Here is a 16,929-nt window from a genome sequence, read left to right as displayed (position 1 = left end):
GGCCCTTTATGTCATTTTGAAACCCCTTCCCTCCAGAAACTTCCTTTCTGATTTTGTCACCTTCTGCCTTATCTAGCAAATATCTCATGGACAGATGTTTTGTGGATCTATCTATGTATGGCTTTACTTTCTGAACTACAAATCAACTACCTTTCACTGAGTCTAGCCACAGTCCTACAGGCTTAAGCGTGAAGGCAGCATAGCAGAACTATCATCATCCAGGAGGGTCAGAAGATGGCAAAGCCGAGCTCCTGGCTGCTGGTTACTACCCGTGTACTCTTGAATAAAATCTTTCACTTTCTAGACTTTAGTTTCCTCATTGGTAAAATCACAGTGCCACACGTGGCAAACTTTGAGCTCTAGTCTAATGCCTAAATGCTATGATTCTGTTTGTTTCAAAAAAAGCTTCACTGAACAGACACAGTTCATATGGGCCACTTAAAGTCAAATTGAAGATATGTTAAATTAAACCAAATCTAAAGTCCGGCTCCTCATTTGCATGATCCCCATTTCAAGTGCTCAGTAGCTACATGTGACTAGCGGCTACTATATTGGTAGACAGAATTAATCAGGTTCAATTTCTACTGATGCCAAACTTTAATTGGATAGAACTAGTCTACAGTGATAGCTTAAATACCAGCATTGTCCTTCTGAGATGCACCAGCCAATCCAATTAACTTCTATTAAACAGGTTATTTTCATTGCATCACGAGTTTTAACTGTCATAATTCACATATGACACATAAAACATGCATTTTTGAAACATTTACTTACAAATATTCTTTTCTCTTAAAAAAATACACCAAGTAGCATGATAACAAGCAGCGAACTGAAAACCAGAAGAGTGGGACCCACCCTTCCCGTGGAAATTCCCATGGGGTTCACTGGCCTTGTTCTACGTTCCTTACTTGTTGAAGTGAGTGAGATACAGAGTGAGCTATGAACAGAAGAGCATTTGGAATACTAGCAAAGCTGAAGAATCCATCCTTTGTGTCCATCTGGAGAGATACAGGTTACCTGCCCAACAGGCCACTCATCACCAATGGACAACATGGGACCAGACTGTGTGGGGTGCAAGCTCTGGCCCTGTGGAAAGTTGGCAGGCAGTGTTCCCTTCACCAGCTTCCAACTGACAGTTCCCTAAATTAAACCACCAACATTACCACCCAATAAATCACCGTATTGGGAGCCAACTCTGTTATTATATTGTTTCTCTTGCTCCACTCGCCTTGTTCTCCAGGACAAATGCCATTGTCACTTACTTAATGAAAGCATGTTGCCCTCCCTTGAAGCTGCCGGGGCACCTTATGTCAATCAAGAGGCACTCTGCCTACACTCCTACCCATTGATTAGTTCCTTTTCAAGATGATAAGATACGACCTGTATCTTGAAGTTCATTTTCCAGCTGTTAGCACAGTAAGTATATACTTAAAGCCAAATAGGTATTGCCTCTGATTAGGAATGAATAAACTAATGAAGTAAATAAATGTAAGCAAATGAACAGATTTTGAATGAATGAATGAATATGAATGAATGAATGAATGAATGAATGAATGAATGGCTTTACAATGAGCTACAACACCAAAAGTGGCAAATGCTTATAGTGTCTTTCATTTTCTCGGTCTTTCTTCCAGAGTTCCCTTAAATCTCCTCTCTTTACAAGGAATTACCCGGTCACATGTAGCAGTAAATGCCCAACAGCTATGGTAACTTCAGAGCAGGGGAGAGCTCTTGTCAGCCATGGTCTTAGTTCACGCCCTTGGGCATGCACCTTCTTTTCCACTTACGCATCGACAATAATTACTTTAGTCTTTGATAACGTATGTAACTGGATTCAAATAAAATAATCTGTAAGTAGTACTTGCTGTACATTGCGTGTACCAATATGAATCAGCATTTTTATCACTAACTTGCCTTCTCATCAGATTTCTACCATAGTGACAGAGCTTTTCCCCAAAACTAATAATGTATCTGAAAATTACAACTGAAAACTGTTCACCACTGACTACTCCAGCTCAGTGTGTCCATGAACTCACATTTTCGTGTCATTTTTCTTTCATCACATCCAGGCAATTTTAACGAAGCATATTATTCACATTGTGTTGCCAGTTTTAATTGCCATAATTCACATGTAGCACAGAAAACATGTTGTAGTGGTTTGAAAGAAAATGGCCCCCAAAGGGAGTGGCACTATTAGGATGTATGGTTCTGTTATAGCTTGTTGGAAGAAATGTGTCGTTTTGGGATGGGCTTTCAGGTAGGTCTCTTATGCTCCAGCTACACCCGGTGACTTCATGCAACCTTCATGCAATCAAGATGTAGAATTCTTAGCTCCTTCTCCAGCACCATGCCACCTGCATGTCTGCCTGCATGCTACCATGTTCTAGTATGATGATAATGGACTAACCCTCTAAACTGTAAGCCAGCCCCAAGTAAATGTTTTCCTTTAGAAGAGTTACCAGGGTCATGCTGTCTTCACAGCAACAGAAACACACTGAGACTCATATACATTTAAAGAAATGAATATTCCTTCATCTTAGAAAGATATAACAAGTAGTACGGTTGCAGAAGCAAGCTGCTCCATCAGCAAGGGAATACATAAATAGATCATGGTATCACTCAAAGGAATGCTATCTATGCAAATATTTTAAAAGATAAGAATGCTTTCTATATATTCCCAAGAAATTAATTCTGTCCCAAGAAAGTTATCTTCTTTTCTATAGCAGGAAATACACTAAGATTAATCATTAGGGAAACAAATAAGTTGTAGTCCATCAACTCAGTAGAAGAGCATACAACTATGAAGATGAAGCCACTCTGCTCAAAGAAAGATTTCCTAGTTAGATAATTAAGTAGAAAAATCAAAGTTAAGAACAATGTGTGCAGTGTTTTCCTTTTATTAAAAGAGGAAAGAGTTTAAGATACGTTGGGGGCAATTTTCTGGAATAAAATACAAAAAAATTAAAGTAAATGGCTGATTAGGAAGGTGGATGTTGTAGGAGGCAGGAAAGAGGAGATTTTTTTGACAATGTACCATTTTGTATTCTTATTTTTTAACTCATATGACTAGATTGCCTACACAAGAAATTTTAAGATGCATATCCCCACTCGTGTGACTAGGATAGTTCATGAGTGATTTTTGGTAAATTTCCTTCTGCTGTTTGTCCTCCCTTCTTCCACATCAAATCACTTGTTCAGTTATCATAAAGACCCAGCTTCAGGAAACAGATAAGACAGTAGAGTTTGAAATAGAGTTGGTTTTGATTCAGTTTGAAATCTAACAAAACTTAATGTTAACTAATGAAGGGGCATGATTTCCAAAAAATAAAAGCTGGAATCTGTTGTCTGAGTAATCACTAAAATTTGGGGGATTATAATTAATTATATCTGTTTTTATGATGGTCTGATTAACAGAAAGTTCAATTAAAATTTTCATTTGGGGTCTGGAGAATGCAGCTCAGTGATAGACTACTTTCTAGGCATGCATGAGGACCTGAATTTGACCCTCAGCATCACAACAAAAAGAAACACTTCCATTCATAAACAAAATCAGTGGTTTTCAACCACTGCCTGAAGAAACAGGTTTTTTTATTTCAATGGCCTATTCATATTTGAATAAAGAAGGAAAGTCATTATGTTGTCAGACCGAACTATCTTTTTTTTAACATTAACCCAACATTTTAAATATTTACTTCATTAACCTATATTTTGGAACCTCTATTCATCTCAGGACTTATATAGCTTTTCATTGATTAGAAATGAATTCACACACACACACAAACACACACATACACATGCGCAAATGCACTTAACTTTGGCATTCAAAAGACCTCCTCAGCAAGAGGTAATAAAACGTCAACTTCATTTAAATGAAACATTATTGACCCCCATTAGCAGGACATGTGCTTGGCTTGGCTTTCCCTAATGCTGGCAATGGATTTGGTCTTGTCCATCCACACACTCCTGCCCTGTCCTCTTATGACCTGGGGCAGACATATGCTAGACAGCTGGCTGGACCAAGTCTGTGGCCACTGAACAAAGCAAGCCTTGCTGGCCCACACAAAGATTGAACCTGTGACCTTGCTCTCATTAGCTTGTGCCCTAACCACCTGAACTGAACAGCCGCCAAAAGAGAATAAATTGAGCTCTGTGTAGATCAATGTCTGTGTGCGGGCATCAAAGTCAGGTATAAAATCATATATAACAACGGTCATAAAGCCGGTGCGTAAGAGGGTGTTACACCTTCCTCTTATGTTGTGTCTTGAGCCCTAGACACCAATGACACCTTATAAGCTGATAACCAAAATATGATCACCTTAGGAGCAATTTGAGTTCAATTCTGACTTATAACTGTGTGTGGCACTCACTCAGAAAAAAAGAGAAATTAGGCACTGAAATTAGTAGTTGACCAGTCCATACCAGGTGTTTGTTATGTGTTCTAGGTTCTATTGACCTAATGGGGAAAGAAAAGAGAAGACTAGTTAGACCTACAAGTGAAGATATGCAAGATGCAACTCCTGTGTGAGATCTAGAAACTGTCCAAACAGAGCTTCATCAAAAAAAAAAAAAAAAAGCCAGTGTTCAGTCATTCAGTCTAGAACTTCGGGCATGTTTTCAGGTGTTTTGTGTGTTTTAGGACCTCTGGTTGAAGAATTCTGCCAACAAGGTAGGAATGTCTACTCACAGATTATTATCAGAGTGTCTCTGGTATAGAGACATCTAGATGTCCATGTTGTCCCTGAGGTTAGAATAAATAGTGTAGTTCCAATTCCTAATGATCACCAAAGTGACCCCAAGGTGGTAGGGTGTATGGAAAATTCCAAACTAAATTAGAGATTCCACCAAAGTGTGATGGTCGGTTCAAAGCCAGGGCTTTGTTTCGAGGGCTGAAATGAAAGCCTGCATAGAAGCCCCCTTCCGCGTATACTTGAGTGGATTGTCTCCCACGGGAATGAGATGTGAGATTTGATCATACCCAGCATGGCATACAAGCCCCCTTCCTCGTGCACTTAAGTGGATGGTCTCCCACAGGAATGAGCTGCATGCATGCCCAGCCTCTAGGAGACAGCAAATGTTTTTATATTTTACATCATGAGAACAAAATCCTGTGCTAACCACTGAAAACTACAAAAACAAGTAGTCTCCCAGGCTCCTCCCTTCTTGAAGAATTGTCATGAGCATACAGTCCCAGTTCCTTGACACCTGACAGAATTTCAAGGCAATGTATTCCTTCTTATATATTCACCTCTATGTCTAGCAGAAGACTTTTGACATAAATAAGCTCAAAAAATTATTAATGAGGGAAAAAAACGAATGATTTCAGCCAAAACTAGTTTATCTTTCTACATCATTCAACTTTGTTTCTCTGATACATTCCTTTCCTCCAATCATAATCTCCTCACTATCCCATAAACACAGCCTATTCCCTCTTTCTTCTGTTTATTCAAAATGTTCTCTCAAGTGGAAAAGGCAATCGTTTATTGAACAACTACAATGTTACCATCGAGTATGTGCTACATCATTTAATAATGAAAGAAGGATTTTCACTATAGAGTGCATTCATAGAAGGTGCTTACAGAATCTAAGTAACATCCCTGGATTATAGGGCTGAGAACAACGAAGACAAAATTGAAACCCAGATCTATCTGAATCAAGATGTTTTCTCAGAATTCCCCTAGTATGTGCCTGCAAATTCTACCTTTCCAAAATTGGTCACTTCCAAAATTGCTTTATCACAGGCTCCCAGGAGAGAAACTTGTTCAGTCCATTCTGTAACATAGTGGACTCTTCATTTTGTTAATTTAAAGTGCTTGATGTCTCAAAACATAATCATGGACTGCCTATACGTTCTACCGCTCATCTCCTTCCTTGTAACTTCACTAATTCATTCGTTCTCGGCCTCCGCCAAGTGCAAGCACAGGAAGAGATGACACTACAGGTTGAAAATGGCTGTGCAATAAGAGACTCTGTTAGTATCAACAAAATACATATTGACTGCTTCATAACTGCACTCAGACCTTTTGGTGTCAATTCCGAGAGTTACAGAGAAACACTCAATGTCTTTGAGGAAAAGGGGAGAAACTGGAAAGCTTTGAAAATTAGCATATTTTAAGTATTCTAAAGTGTTGGTTTCTGGGTGTGTAAATCAGTGGTAAAGCACTCATCTGGAATGCATGAAGTTCTGCATTTGATCCTGAATTACATTTCATTTCCATTTTCAAAGCCTGTAACTATTAAAATTCTAGAGCATCTTTGCTTAAGAGGAGTCCACCACACCAGTGTCAGTGAGATCACCTTGAGTTTCTCCTTGCTTCAAGTACCCTCATTTTCAAAGGTTAAATACATGGTTGTAAAAGTGCACTCCAGAATGAAATTTAACCTGGGCTCTCCATCAGGAGATGACTATTCCTGGCATTTTTTTTTTCACAAGTAGAAAGCCATCTGTTTAAGGAATTTAAATACATACTTACAGAGAAATTAAAAATTCGGAATACAAAGGTTGGTGGACTTTAAGCTCTTCTGAGTTATGTGTAAAACACACGAAGACTTTGATGCTTAGAATAAAATATGAAGTCATGCTTTCTGCTCTAAATCAACACTAGCAGCTAAAGCCAGGCTAGAAAAGTGGGGATATCTTTAGGATGAAACTGTGTTGATCATCTAAACTGTTGTTCATTTGTATGCCTTAGAGAAGAAGGATTTATTGTTTTTAAACGGTTCAGCCTCTTAGAAAGATAAAGAGCATATAATTTGAGAAACATCAAATATAATAAATACAATACAATACAAAAAATAATACAATTTTTTTTGAATGCTGTATGTCCTTCCCTGAAAAACTTCACCAGGGTAACTCCCATTAGAACCAAACTGAACACGTTGACAGTTACACCACGCCAGGAAGGTGTTAGGCCAACGGTCTCTCCTTTTGAGAAGCTGTAACATTAATTCGATGTCACTTGACTAGTTTTCTTCAAGAACCTACCAGTTGGAGACAGGCTCTGTTCTTCAGGGCTTAATCACACAGAAGTACCAACAACCAAAGACCCCTAAACAAACACAACCCCTAAGCAGTCAGTTCCTCCTCAGTAACAGACTGGCTTGAGGTATGTCACTTATATTTTCATTGTAAAAATAATAATCCAGAAGAGGCTAGATTCCAGTGCTCATGGTTTGATATGCTCTCACAAAAAATCAAACTGTGTTCATAAATATCTCATATGCTTAGAACCGGGTATTCTCTGGAGAACAATGCATAGTAAGTTAGAAGGTTTTTTTTCCCTAAACAATCTTTGAATTGATTTTTGTCCTTATCCCAAAAAATTAACATGACAAAAAAAACTAACATGACTCTAAGATTAGCATTTCCTTTGCAGAAATTTTTGAGAAATTCAGGGAGGATTGTGTGACTCAGTGACAGAATGTTGGTTATCTAGCACTCATGAGACCCTGGTTTCAAATTCCAATGAAAATGTGGGACCAAGGAGTGTAAGGACAGAAGGGAGGGTCATTTAAAGGAAGGGAGAAAAGAGAGACTCGGTACACTCCAACATCCCAGGTATACTTTATTATAGATCTCCACGTATATTTATAGAAGACCTAACAAATATCAACTTTCTGAACTTGGGGGCTCAATACATAATTATAAAAATGTTAAAGGAAATCAGATAAAAGTCGTCTTTTTTGGTGGAGGTGGATCGAAACAGGGTCTCTCTACATAGTCCTGACACTCACTCCGTAGACCAGCCTGGCCACAAACTCACAGAGATCCACCTGCCTCTGCTTCTGCCTCTCAAGTGCTAGGCATTCACCCACCACCAGGCCCTGCTCAAGATAAGTCTTAAACCTAAGCTCGTATCTACTTTATACAGCTGAGTCCACTCAGTTCTAAGTTTGATCTAGTAAAGAAATTGCCTTAAAGTTTTTAAAAGCTCTAGACAGAATAAGTTAAGAAGTAATGTGAGATAATAGGTACAACTTTTGAAAAGGTTGCTTGGACCTTCTTTAATATAAAAGAAGAAAGCTGCTGGGGCCACTTCCCAAATCCCTTCCTGAGTCCACGCACCAGTTAGAGAACTCAGAGTCATATTCTGGAGTTGTATGCCACACGTTACCAACAGAGCCCCTGAGACCACCGTCCCCGAACGTCTTCTCGTACTGTCATTACTACTGTCACTGTGTATAGTGATGCCTGTTATTAACACAATTCTCCCCACGCAAGAGACAGCCATCAATATTAACACAATTCTGCCCACGCAAGAGACAGCCATCAAACAAAAGAGGAGAAACTTGACCTTGAGAATTCATATGGAACAAGTCAACCTTCCCACCTTCTCAAAATAGAGAGTAAACAAAAGGCTAGACAAGAGGGCTGCAGAGATGGCTCAGCGTTTAAGAGCACTGGCTGTTCTTCCAGAGGTCCTGAGTTCAATTCCCAGCAACTACATGGTGGCTCACAACCATCTGTAACAGGATCTGATAGCCTCTTCAGGCATGCGGGTATACATGCAAAGCAGTCGTACATAAAATATAAATAAATTTAAAATTTTTTTAAAAAAGCCATATAAGATCCAGCTCTGAAATACCCTAGGCTCCGAGAAAGAAGAATGTTGCTGCCCACACGCAGCCCTGCCCTGGACTTCGAGGAGAAAACACGGGCCCACCCGGCACCAGGCAGATGGGGCACTGTTATGGTGAGCAAATTTACAATGTGTTATGAGACATGCAGATAGGAAGGCAGGCAGACAGACAGACAGACAGAATGGCTCATTTCCTGTGGACAGAGTCATAACTGAAGAAGTGAAAGAGGTGAGGAGCAGGCTGACTTGGACATACATGGTGGCTTGATTGCCACTCAATAACATGGTGATGTCTGAGCTTAGGCTCCTGCCAGGGCCCATGTCTAGTAGGTTCATGGCCCTGACACAGACGTAGACACGGTCCATGTTAATGTCTAATGTTGTTAACACCACCGAAGGCTGAAAGGATATTTCTGTACAGAGCTGACCCCACACCTCTCAGACTGAAACTCTAGGGAAAACTGGTCCTGCCCCTCACCAACTAAAGCACTCAAGAAAGAGGGCCCTACACCTCACCTGGGCAGCGCTGTAAAGCTGACCCTGTTGGCAAGGCCATAGGCGAGCTGGCCCTGGGGGTGTGAGAATGGGAGAAGTCGTGCCCCTCTTGTGCCTATGTGGTAGCATGGGTGAGGGAAAAATCCTCCGCTCACCCTTCAACACCTTCAGCAGGTGGGGGACCTGACCCAACCTCTCACCTGCTGTAGCTCTTATGATAATGGGCCCCATGCCTCATCGAGCAGCACGGTAGAGCTGACCCTGTAGACAGGGACACAGGTGAGCCTGTCTACATGAGAGGGGCATCCCTGGTACTGCCTTGGGACAAACACCTGTGTGTAGAGACGTACCGATAAAGGGGTTCACGATGTGACTCACTGTGTCACACTGCAGCTTCCGTGACAAGATTTTCCCCTTCTTCCTTTTTTTTCTTTTTTCCTTTTTTAATCTTAAATTATATTTTGTTTTATTTGGGGGGATTGCAGGGGCAGAGGGCGGATACAAGGGGATGGGAGAAAGGTGGGATCCGGAAGCATGATGTGAACGGCACAGGGAATACATTACCAAAATAATAAATAAATCCAGTTCTGTGGTTTCATTCAGGTGTTATCGTGCGGCTTCTGTTGCTGTGATGAAACACCGTGACCAAAAGCCAGCAGGAGAGGAAAGGGTGTCATATCGCTGGCCGTCATCAAAGATAGTCAGGATAGGGGGCTGGAGAGATGGCTCAGCGGTTAAGAGCATTGCCTGCTCTTCCAAAGGTCGTGAGTTCAATTCCCAGCAACCACATGGTGGCTCACAACCATCTGTAATGAGGCCTGCAGTAAGAATACTGTATACATAATAAACAAATAAATAAATATTTTTAAAAAAGATAGTCAGGACAAAAACTCATAATGGAAAGGGAGCCTGGTTGCAGGAGCTGATGCAGAGGCCATGGAGGTGTGCTGCTTACTGGTTTGCTTCCCCTGGCTTACTCAGCCTGCTTTCTGATAGTATGTAGGACCAGAAGGCCTGAGAGAGAACAACCCACAAAGGGCTGGCCCCTCCCCCATCATCATTAATTAAGAAAATGCCTTGCAGCTGGATCTTATGGACTCATCATCTCAATTGAGGTTCTCTCCTTTTGGATAACTCTAATTCATGTCAAGTTGGCCTAAGACTAGCCAGCCTAGGGGCTTACATCAGTACTAACTTACATACTGTCATTGATTCGTTTTCAATATCTTCTCATGAAATCAGCTTGTTACTGAAAGAGTCAGCCTTTGTGTTCAACAAGTTATGAGTTCAAAGAAAGTCCAGATGGCTACCTAAATTCACTAATAGTTTCCCTGAAATGCCTTTCATGTACTAGATGCTTGTCTTAATTAAGGTTACGAGTCCTGGGATGAAACACCATGACCAAAACAACTTGGGAAGGAAAGGATTTATTCCACTTATACGTCCATATCATTGTTCAACGTTGAAGGAAGTCAGGACAGAAACTCAAACAAGGCAGGAACCTGGAGACAGGAGCTGATGCAGAGGCCATGGAAAGGTGCTGCTTCCTGGCTTGCTCATCATCGTTTGCTCAGCCTGCTTTCTTATAGAATCCAGGACAATCAGTCCAAGGATGATACTACCCAGAATAGGCTTGGCTTTCCTACATAAATCACTAATTAAGAACCTTGTGGGGGCATTTTCTCTTCCTCTTTTCAGTTAATTGTAGCTTGTGCCAAGTTGACATAAAACTAGCCGGTATAATTGATCCCGTGTCATCTTAACACACAAACACATCACTGTTAACATGCGTCCCTTCTTTTCTTATTCTCTCCCTAAGACCATACGTTAATATCAATGTTACAATATAAGCATTCCAATTTTCAAAAAAATCTCACAGTCTTTAAAAACTCAGACTCTTTAAAATAGCCTGTCCTTTTTAAAATCCAAAGTCTTTTAAAATTCAGAGTCCCTCAACTGTGGGCTCCTGTAAAATCAACAATAAATTCAATACTTTTTTACTTTAAGAAGAAAGAACCACGGCACAGTTACAATCTGAACCAAGCAAAAGCAAACTCCAAAAGTGTAAATAAATTAACGTCCAATTCTCTGGGATTCGCTCACTATCTTCTGGGCTCCTCCGGGGGGGGTGGGTCACTTCTCCAGCTCTGCTTCTGCAACACACACAGCTTGTCTTCTAGTCTCCGGCTGGACCCACTTGATTCTGTTCTTGAGGGTCCATCCCCTGGTTCTGGCGTCTTAAAAACTGCTGGGGTTCCTTGCTAGAACTAGGCTTACACTTTCACCAACAGCCTCTTCTAGGCTCTCTTCAGGGACTCCAGCCCTGCCACACAGTGCCAAGCTTCATCTGCTCTCCATGACCCCTTTTTATGTCTTCAAACCCAACTCCACCTGAGTGACCTATGCTCCCAAGTTCGGCTGCCAACAGGAGGTACAAACTTGGCCAAGTCTAGAACACAGACTGTGTGTACTGACCCTGGGGTGTGGGGACACTTCCCAGAAGACTTTACCTTGGTGGTGCTGGTGTCTTCTTAATTACAGTGGATTGCGCAGTTCCAGCTGGCCAGTACCCATTGTCCCAGTAAAGCAAGGCTTTACTTCAATAGTTCTGGTCTCTTATTAATCACAGCCAGTTCTTCAATTCTTCCACTCCACTGACCAGACACCACAGACTCTTCACACAAAAATCCTGGCACAGTCTCTGCTTCGCTCTGAAACCTCACAAACCGGGCCTCCACCATCTGTACAACCCTCGACGTCCTTGTCTTCCCAGCTCCCCCAAAACACCTCACTGTGCTCTTAATACTCAATAACTTTTCTAGCCCAAAGTTCTTTCACAGTCCTTTCAAAAACAATGTAACATGGCCAGATCTGCCACAACAATACCTCATTATCCTGGTACCAACTTGTCCTTTAGCTAGGATTTCTATTGCTGTGATAAACACTATGGCCAAAGCAACGTGGGGAGCAAAGCGTACATTTGGTTTACACTTCCACGTCACCATTCCTCATCAAAAGCAGTCGGGACAGGAACTCAAAACAGAGCAGGCACATGGAGACCATGGAGGACTGCTGCTGCTGACTGGCTTGCGCTTTATGGCTTGCTCAGCCTGCTTTCTTATAGAACCCAAGACCAGCAGCCCAGGGTCGGCACCACCCACAATGGACTGGGTCCCCTATGTCAACCATTAATCGAGGAAATGCCCTCCAGCCAGATATTACGGAGGCATTCTCTCAATGGAGGCTCTCTTCTTTCAGATGACTCCAGCTTGTGTCAAGCTGACATAAAACGAGCCAGCACAGTGTTCAGTGAGTCATGTGCTGAATGAAAGCAGATAAAACACTGTGGAGTCAGTCTGTGCTTTCCAGTTCTGTGCGGCTGTTTGACTCTGGTTACACGGTTGTGCTTTGAGTGTTCTACGAAACAGGGGTAGTAGCAGCAGCTTTTGTGAGGAATTGTGAAAAATAAGAATCCATATGAGAAACACACTCAGAACAGAGCATATAATAAATGCAACTGTTGTTGCTGTTATTATTATTATTATTATTATTACTACTACTACTACTACTATTATTATTATTATTATGTGGGTAGAGCAGGGTTCAGTTAACTTCCAGAACTTTGTGCAAAACTACAGGTGCTCATTACCAATAAATCATATTTGGGATCTTTGTTTTATTTTGTTTTGTTTTTGTTTCTTGAGGCAGGGTTTCTCTGTGAATTCCTGACTGTCCTGGAACTCATTCTGTAGACCAGGCTGGCTTCTGCCTTTCAAATGCTGGGATTACAGGCATGCACCACCACTGCTCAGCTCCAGTAAATCATTCGTTGTGAATGAAAACATAAAACTCACCAAACAATAAAATGAGTTCCCCGAAAGACTAAAGTTTCACAATATTCTAAAGACTGTCCAAGGCCGAGGGCAGTGACTCATGCTTATTCATACTTATTCCCAGTATTCAGAATGCTGAGGCAGGAGGATTCCCAGTTTCAATGAGCTCCGAGCCAGCCTAGACTATACAATGAAAACTATCCTTCCTTCCTTCTTTCCTTCCTTCCTTCCTTCCTTCGTTCCTTCGTTCCTTCCTTCGTTCCTTCCTTCGTTCCTTCCTCTCTCTCTCTGTCTCTCTCTCTCTCTCTCTCTGTCTCTCTCTCTCTCTCTCTCTCTCTCTCTCTCGTATTGATTCTTTGGTAATTTCACATCATGGACCCCAAACTCACTCATTTTTCTGTCCTTTCATGTCCATTCTCCACCAATGTAGCCTCCACCAAAACAAATGTAATTTTTAAAAAAATTCTCTCCTTTGTCTTTCCAGCCTCTTTATCTCATATTCATTTGTTGTGGTGGCCTTGGGAGCTGCAATGTGTCATGCAGTAGACCCTTTTGCCTGAACAGCTTTCGTTGCAAAAGTTCATTGCAATGAGTGATTGGTCTGGTTCAAGGCCTCTGGCTTCTAGTACATCATCAATACCGGACCCTCACTGAGACTCCTCTAGGGCATCCTGCTGTTGCCCTGAGTCGTGGAGATCCTGTGATTACAGTTCCACAGGACCAGTCCCTTCATGAGCTCCAGCAGATGAGGTCAATGTTGGGGTGTACCAACTCCTTTAAAGTCCTGGATGTAGGTCTGAGTCGTAGCTGAGTTGACCAATCTGGGTGTCCACCAGGACCACTCCCCCTCAAGGGAGGGTCAAGATTAGCTCTTGAGCACCTTCAGGGCCAGTTCTTCCAATTATATGAGGGTGTGGTGAAGGGGAGCAGTTCTCCCAGAGCCATTGAGGGTTGGGGACCAGTTATCTGGTACCAAGGTCACTGGGGTCAGCTCTCCTATGGCCCCTGGTGGTCAAGGACATCAACACAGATGCCACAGCTGCGGTAGGGCCATGGACCCAAACAAGGCCCCGGGCCTCATTCAGTTCAGCCCAGACAGAACCGTACCTCTGAGTGGAGCACGGGCCATCCAGATTGGTAGGACCCTAGAGGCAGCATAGTCCTTGGACATGGACATCAACATGGCCTCAGGTGGTGGTCCAGACCTTGGGCATCCATATGGCCCTCGGTGGTAATGAGCCATGAACATCAACACAGCTCCCTTCTGGGGTAGGGCCGTGGACCCAGAGATGGCCCTCAGTGGACATCACACCACCCCACGTGGTAGCAATGACCATTCGCATGAACCTGGTTCTCACCGCTATCGTAGCTCAGTGTCTCTCCACCATGCATGAACTACTCTGCATCTCCCTCTCCCGTTTCTCCACCATGTACCTGTTCATCGTAGTGGTGCTTGTTTAACCAGACCATGGGGTATGAAACTTATTCTTGCCCTTAAGTATTTTTTAAAAATAAATGAGCTAGGGAGGTAGGGGAGGGGGACGAATATGATCAAACTACATTGTATAAAATTCTCAAAGACTAAATAAAAACATTTTAAAAACTAAAATGTTACATCCAAGCTACTACTCAGAGTTCATTACTAACAAGCATAAAAGTTAACTTCCTTACATGTACAACTTATACAAAATGCTGTTAGTGTGATTTCAGTACAAGAAGACTATTAATATTGCTAATTTTTCACTGCTATTGACCTCGGCTACATTATATTGAACCTCCGCATTTCCACTTTGCCTGCTCTTCCATCACTCCCTAAGTGGTCTGGATTATCTAGCGGTGCCTCTGCAGATGCCTGGACATGTGCACTCAGGGCACCGTCAACGGCTGGCTGGACCAGGAACAGGAGCATCTTAAAACAAAACAGCTGCATCCCAGGTGCTAAAGGCTCAGGTGCAATCTGATAGCAGTTATTAAACTCCTTTGAGCTTGTCCTGACTTTGATGATTTCTCTCTTCCTCTTCTTTCTCTAACTCCGACTTGATCTCATAAAATCCCTCCAGTGTTTGTTTGGTTTTGTGCTAATGTTTGAGTTGTATTATTAATTTCAGGATGGTGGCTGGTTTCAGTCTTTTGCGGGGACTTCCCCCCCCCCTTTGTCTTTTCTGGTCTGGAGAAACTGTGAAGGGAGGGGAAAGTCCTGCTAAATTCTCCTCAGTGGACACGGAAGAAGCGATGTTCCTAGAAGGGACCTAATTCAAAGACCCTGCTCTCCAAAGCACTTCTTGGTAAATACCTGCAGTGATCTTTACATATTGGAATGGTTTCTACACACTCCGTATTAGCAACCTCCTTTCCCAACCCCTCTCACTCCACTGCCCACCATGGGAGTGAAAATGCTTCCTTTCTACACTCACAAATGCATCCCTGAGTAACATCCGTGGGCCACTGTTTTGAAAGAATAAGAGCTTGAATGCACTGTCGAAATGATTTTTTTTTTCATCTGAAGAGCTTAAAGACAAGGCAACCCAATCAGAAGAAATGCGTCTCAAGAGCAGTCGTCTCTTGGAAGCCTGTTCTTCTCTGAAGAGGAAACAAAGGAAGAGTGAATCTGGGGAAGAGAAGAAGTGGAGGGGGAGCTGGGAGGAGGGAAGGGAGGGGATACTGTGGTTGGGATGTATTGTGTGGAAGAAGATTCTATTTTCAATTATTTTTTTTAAAAAAAGGAAAAACGGAATTTGTCTCAAGATTAAGATTTTTAAAAAAAAATTAAAAAAGGAAAAGCAGACTTAACTTTCAAGATTAAGATATGAGTTTAAGGAGCAGTTATGATGCAGCTCAGTTGGAAGAGTACTTGCTGAAGCATGAAGAAACCCTTCTTTCCATCAGCAACGTATAAAAGGGAATGCAGGGGCTGGACTGTAATCCAGTGCCCAGAAAGTAGAGGAAGGAAGATCAGAACTCACAGTGATTTCTAGCTACTTAGGGAGTTCAAGGCCAGTGAAAGAGTTAGGAATGCAACTCAGTAATGGAGCATTGCTTAGAAAGCACGAGGGCCGAGATTCGATCCCCAGAACCAAAAAGAAAGAAAAAAAGCAAAAATAAAATAGGACATAGTATACGTTAGGCTAACAGAAGCAGTTTTAGAACCTTCTAAGTCATCCTATTGGGGAAATTATTTAAATGAAATGCTCTCTAAATTGGCCTGATGTGGTGGTGGCACAAGTCTTTAATCACAGGACTCAGAAAGCAGTGGCAAGCTGATCTCCATGAGTTCAAGGCCAGCCTGGTCTACGTGGCGAGTTTCAGGACAGCCAAGGCTTTATAGGGACCCTGTCTCAAAAACAAATAGAAAAATAAAGAAAGAAAAGAGAAAAAAAAGAGAGGCCCTCTAAATTAATATTGTTGGATTACATTGTGTGGAATGTAATCTTTTCTAGTAAGCTGTCGCTTAAAGATTATCCACAGTGCTAAAATGAAGCCAAACTAACAGTCACCCAAGTCACTAGCACTTTTTCCAGCTCCCAATGGCCACCTGGGATTCATCTCAGTTCTCTGATTCTGTTTCAAATCAGCTGCTCAAAGACACTATTGCTGTCAGCAGGCCTTCTGATTTATTTAATCCTTCCCCAAAGCAGGTTCTGAAATTCTCACACTTTAACCCCTACTTGTTAAGCCAGCAGCTCCCTGCACGAGTAGGTGTCTGCAGAGGGTTCCGTGGCACCACAACAGCCTGGAGAAAGGAGGCCACCCTTTCACCCTACTGTGGTACTTAGCCCCTCCACACACCATCAACAAGGTCTTCAACGCACTTCCCACCACTCCGCTCTGAACATCGAAACAGGCAGGCACACTGTCTGCGAATTAGTTGGAACTCAATATACGCTTCTACTTCACATCTGAACAATACTCTCGTTTTGCTGGTTTAATCAGCAATGAGAACACCTGTTCTAACTCACCGTAGCCCACTGCTGCAGTACCAACACCAGGAGGCTGAGGCAGAAGGATAGCAAGCTCCTGGCCAGCCT

Source organism: Arvicola amphibius, chromosome 4 (genome assembly GCF_903992535.2).
Source record: "Arvicola amphibius chromosome 4, mArvAmp1.2, whole genome shotgun sequence".
Taxonomy (NCBI): domain Eukaryota; kingdom Metazoa; phylum Chordata; class Mammalia; order Rodentia; family Cricetidae; genus Arvicola; species Arvicola amphibius.
Note: the sequence above shows the minus strand (reverse complement) of the source record.